Raw genomic sequence first — 6000 nt, forward strand, 5'->3', positions numbered from 1 at the left:
AATATTATATCTCTAATATATAATATATCTAATCTTAACCCAATCGAGCATTCATTTTACTTGCTGAAGACAAAACTTAAGGCAGAAAGACCTACAATCAAACAACAACTAAAGACAACTGCAGTAAAGGCCTGGCAAAACATCACAAAGGAGGAAACCCAGCATTTGGTGAAGTCCATGTGTTCCAGACTTCAAGCAGTCATTGCCTGCAAAGTATTAATTTTTTTTTATTTATGATTGTCTTGATTTGTCAATTACATCTAAGCCTTTAAATAAGAGGACTGTGTATGGAAATGGTTGCAATTTCTAAACGTTTCATACAATATTTTTGTTCAACCACTTGAATTAAAGCTGTAAGTCTGCACTTCAATTGTATCTTGGTAAAATTAATGGAGGTCCGTGCAATTAGCTGATCTGCTCCACAGACAGAAATGGTATCTCTAATACTAATGTACTTTGACTATACATCATAGACAAACTAGCATTATAAGCCAGCGAGAAAAAAACAATAACAATTTGGTGACAATGACATCACACACAAATTACTTTATTAGGAGACAAATGCATACCTGGAGTTGGATTCAGACATAAGGATGAAGTTATGATACATTTTTGTTGGATCAGCTATAGAAAGACAATATATTTAACATTCATGCCTGTAATGTAAAATAGCTGAGTTAACATTTTTAGTAATAAATTGGTTTTTTTGCTTAACATTTTGATCTGTTGCCTCTACATAGTCTCAATTCTTAGAGGAAAAATGCCATGAAGTAAAATCAATTAAGGTCGAGTCTTAAGGACTACCCTGGGTTACCCTGATGACCAGACATACTAGGAGACTTTTAAAATAATAGGTATGAAATAGCCTAACTTATTACGAGCTTGAGGGTCAATTGATGCTTGTTGCACCTGACAGAAAAGTAGATATCAAGATTGCTGTGTTTTGAAAAGAATGAAAGTTAAAATTGCAGCAGTTTAGACAATTATACTGAAGATCATAGGTGACTGGCCAGTGTGTAGCCTTTGAGTCCCTAGAAGTGGTCCCTAAGACCGGTACGCCGATCTTTAAGGTGATACAAGAACAATGTTGAAGAGAATATTTGTCTTTAAAGAAAATAGTACAGTATGTACACAGGAAAGGAAGGAAATCTAGTATGCTAGGCATTGTATTAAATTTAAGCTACCACGTTTGACAGTTTTAAATGTTATTGAGTTGGAAGGTGATTAATGGGATTAGTAAATGAAACCCTATTATGCAGAGTTTAGCATTTATTTTCCTAATAGGCTCTTATGTTTAATACTTTTAGCCAGAAATGGACATTCAGCAACTTTCCCTATGGAATGGTGCCTATTCAGGAGCACGTCAAAATATTTTTGCTCACTTGTACTCACTTAAAACGAACATTCAAGATCAGGACTGGAATGGGAATGACCAAGGAGCCCTGGCAGTTCACTGGATACAAGCAGCTGTATGTTACATTGCCATCAATAACCCAGAGGTTAGGTATAGTTGAGTGGCCAACTGAACCCCTGCCCCCCACCAGTAACATACACACTAATACACATACTTTTGCACACTCACTATAATTCATACACTAACATTAACACATATACCTGCACTCTACCACACACACACACACTAAGACACACCTACATATACCATTAATATACCACTGAGCTGTTTTCATGGAAGACAAGGAAATAACCAATTAGTCTTTTAAATGTAAACTTGGATTAGCTAACACAATGTGCCATTGGTACACAGGAGTGATGGTTGTTGATAAGGGGCCTCTGTACACCTATGAAGATATTTCATTAAAAATCAGCTGTTTCAAACTACAATAGTAATTTACAACATTAACAATGTCTCGGGTACCTTAGCTCAGAGGCAGTGAGCAGCTCACCAACGACAGTACAAAAGGCAACAGGTTATCATGTCTAAAGGACCAGCAGTTGGACCAGCACTGTCCCAGCTTACTTCAAAGTGCCAAGCTAAAAAGAATGCCAACACAAACTCTGACCTCAATGTGCTACGTATCATCAATGAGCCAATCGCTGCAGCCATTGCTTATGGTTTGGATAAGAAGTTTGGAGAAGAGAGAAATGTGCTAATTTTTGATCATGGTAATGGTACTTTTGATGTTTCCATCCAAGTCAACAGCTGGGGACACTCACTTGGGTGGAGGACACTTTGATAACCACATGGTGAACCACTTTGTTGTTGAATTGAAGAGGAAGCACAAGAAGGACATCATTGACAACAAGAGAGCTGTTTGCCAGTCCCGCACTGCCTGCAAACATGGAAAGCGTACCCTGTCATTAAGTACTTCTTTAGTGGAAAGGAGCTGAACAAGATAATTAACCTTGATGAAGATGTTTCTTACAGTTGCCATTCTGTCTAGTCTCCAGTATGAGAATAACTAGGGCTTCCTACTGCTCGATGTCACTCCTCTGTTACTGTATATTGAGACTGCTGATCTAGACTCTCATCATCTACTCTCAAAAGCAGCTTGGTGGGCTGATCCAGGTGTGCGAGGGTGAGAGAGCAATGACAAAGGATATCAACCAGTTGGGTAATTTTGAGCTGACTGGCATCCTTCTAACTCCTCGTGGCATTCCTCACATCGAGGTGTAATTTGGCTTTAATGCTAATGATATCCTAAACATGTCTGCTGTGGACAAGAGCACCCGAAAAAAAAAAACATCACCATTGACAAAGGTGGTCTGAGGAAGGAAGACATTGAGCACATGAAGGACACAGTTTTATCCAAGCACTCATTGGAGTCCTATGCATTTAACATAAAGGCCATAGCTAAAGATGAGAAACTTCAAGGCAAGATCAATGGTGAGGATAGACTTAAGATCATGGACAAATTCAACAAGCTTTTCTCTTGGCTGGACAAAAAACAGACTGCAGAGAATTTGAACACCAGAAGAGAAGGTTTGCAATCCCATAATTAACAAGCTGTACCAGAGTGTTGGTGGCATGCTCAGGGGTATGTCAGGAGGCTTCCTAGGTGCTAGCAGGGCACCCTCCGGAGGAGCATTATTTCGCCCTACCATTGAAGAGGTCGACAAATGTGAAACTGAAAAGGCATTCCTTTTTTTTTTTTTGTTATGGGGCATAGTTGAGTAGGAACAGAAAGTGGGCAAGGAGTGGAAATGGCAAAGCACCTCTCTGGCTGGAGGAAGGACTTTTTCTTTTCTTTTTTTTTATTCTTTCCGTAACTACCTACATAACCAAGCAATATCAGCTTTGCAGGTACAATATATCTTCCAATACTGGTCTCAATACTGTTTCCAAACAACTCTTTAAAGAGACGTGTGATATTATCTTTTAGACATGTGTAAATGGCTCATTCATTCATAGAGAGCGTGAGAGAGAATGTAAGAAAATGAGAGTGTGAGCGACTGTGGAGCCAAGAATGTTGGTTGAAAATTCAGAGCTTTTTTGCCTCCTTTTTCGTCCAATTTTTGGGGATCCGACCTTTTTTCGGGGGTTCGTATGAATGCACAATTCTATTATCTTTCAATGGGCCTAATAAAGCCTAAGACCACCATACATGGAAGTCGGATCCTATTTCCCTATTGCATTATCAGCAAACGTTTGAGGAGGAGGATTTAGATGTTCTAGTAGGTACCAGATACCACCTATGTAGAAGTTTCAAATATTGTTCATTTAAATTAATACATTGTGTACTGCCTTCCTGGTATCATTCCAGGCGCTGCACCATACCTCAGAAGGGAAATTATTTCCAACATAGTTTTTCCATTTAATGATTGGACCTGTTTTGTCAGCTATGTCCATAATACTGAGAAGTAGATTTTAGAAATTAACCTAATGTTCTCATATGCTTCTAAATAATAATTTAAGTAAGATTCATCCTTAACCTTGTTTAGAGCAAGAAAACTATTTATCTAAAGATATTCAAAGGAGACTGATTTTGGGATTACAAAATTAGTTTAGAGAGACTCAAAAGGCAGAATCTGTCCATTTGCATACAGGTTAACTAAAATTTTAATTCCCACTGCCAACCACTTCGTAACATCGAGATTGCCCACATAGATCACTAATGCTTTTTTGTAGGTTGACCAATTCAGATAGTGGTCGACCTTCATGATTGAAGAAGGACTTCTTAGTAGCCACAAAATACTCTATTAGGATCTTAAAAGCTTATCCATAGAATATGAAAGTAATGCACTAGGCTTCCTGTCAATCCCGTTTGGAAGAGGAAGCTGCATATTTTAAGAAACATTATTAGCACTTTTAACGTGGTTTTACTTCTCTAAACACCAGTTCTCTTGATTTCATCTAATGTACACTGACCTTTTCCTGAAGCCATGAGGGTCACATCTGTGATTAATAAAAATGGTAAAAAGTAGCTGCTGGAAATATGAGTACTGGCAGTATATTTGAGATATAGTGTGCATGATAAATATGAAGTATTAATGTAGCTTAGAAAGATAAAGGAAAGTGACACAGCTCTATGAACGGGCAGCCGATTTCTACCATATGTGAAAAATGTAACGTTCTGATCCCTGGCTAAGCTTTGGTCAATAAGGTATTTCTATGGGGTGACAGATTTATTATACATTTTATTATTTTCTTTGTATATGCAGGCATGCACACACAGACACACATACACACACATACACATTCACAGTACTGTGCAAAAGTTTTAGGCAGGTGAGAACACATGTTGTAAGGTAAGAACGCTGTCAAAAATAGACATGTTGATAGTTTATTTGAATCATTTAACAAAATGCATAGTGAGTGAAGACAATAAAAATCTAAATCAAATTAATATTTGGTGGGACCACCCTTTGCCTTCAAAACAGCATCAAGTCTTCTAGGTACACTTGCACCTAGCTTTCGTATGGATATAGTTAGGCCTGATTAAACAATTTAAAGGAAAAATGGCTGGGGAGCGGGGCGTCTCAAGAACCCGCTCCCACGACCCAGAGGATTCGTGTCTTTGACTCGGAGAACCGGAGGAGCGGCGCTCACCCGGCAATCTCCGCGTCAAACCCGGAGAGTTCCCAGGTATGCCCATTGTACAGCACTTTGGAATATGATGGCAATATATAAAACAATACATGATAATAATCAGTATATTAGATGATACCTAGCAATATGACCTATGCACACAGTCAGTACTGTGCAATAGTTTTAGACAGGAATATTATATATATATATATATATATATATATATATATATATATACATACAGTCCACATTCACTCTCATATACATATATATTTTCCAACATATGCAGACAGCATAAAGGGACCATCATAAGGTTATGATATATTGGTGTTATTAATTCCAAGTCCTAATTAGGAACAGCACAGTGCGGTATTTCTTATTAAATCATTTTTTTTACAAATATATAAGTGGAGCTTGTATGCTATACAAATGAATTGCTTTCAGAATCTTGCATGGTGGTCTGGCCTTACCATGCAGCTTAACCACTAATATTTACAGTGAATATATTTTTAGCACTGCGTATGACTTTTAAAACATTCCCTTTTTTTCTCCTCATTTTTTAAAGTTGTTGAATGTTACACTTATGAAATGTGCTGGGTAACAAGCTGGGAATTTAGGTTTGAATTCTTTCATATTTTTACATGTAATCCCCTAGGCATTCTTGGCCAGAGGTTAGATGAGATCATGTGTTGTCCCAAGGCTGTTAAATTTGTATGAATGGACCAGGAAAAGGCGACCTATACTAACAGAGGAATGGTCCACCGGCAGGCAACCTACTCTGTAAAGGTGTACCACCACAAGCTTCACTTCTGGTTTAGCGAGAGTCAACACACTCCTACCATGCATTACTCTCTGTACATTTATGCAGGGTCACCCCCCAATCAAGGAGGCCCGGGCCCCCAGGATGGCAGCACCCAGGCGCCCGGTAATTTAAGTGTCCAGCAGGGTCACATGACCTGAATTACATGAGCCTGCCGTAGTACAGACAACGGTGTAAAGTTGCCCCGCAGGCC

General features: G+C 38.5%; 1 pseudogene; it reads left to right on the top strand.

The window, feature by feature from the left end:
• The first annotated feature begins 1934 nt into the window (after positions 1–1934).
• On the top strand, positions 1935–5704 carry LOC128487545 (heat shock cognate 71 kDa protein-like; annotated as a pseudogene).
• The last annotated feature ends 296 nt before the right edge of the window (positions 5705–6000 follow it).

This window comes from Spea bombifrons, chromosome 1 (genome assembly GCF_027358695.1).
Source record: "Spea bombifrons isolate aSpeBom1 chromosome 1, aSpeBom1.2.pri, whole genome shotgun sequence".
Taxonomy (NCBI): domain Eukaryota; kingdom Metazoa; phylum Chordata; class Amphibia; order Anura; family Pelobatidae; genus Spea; species Spea bombifrons.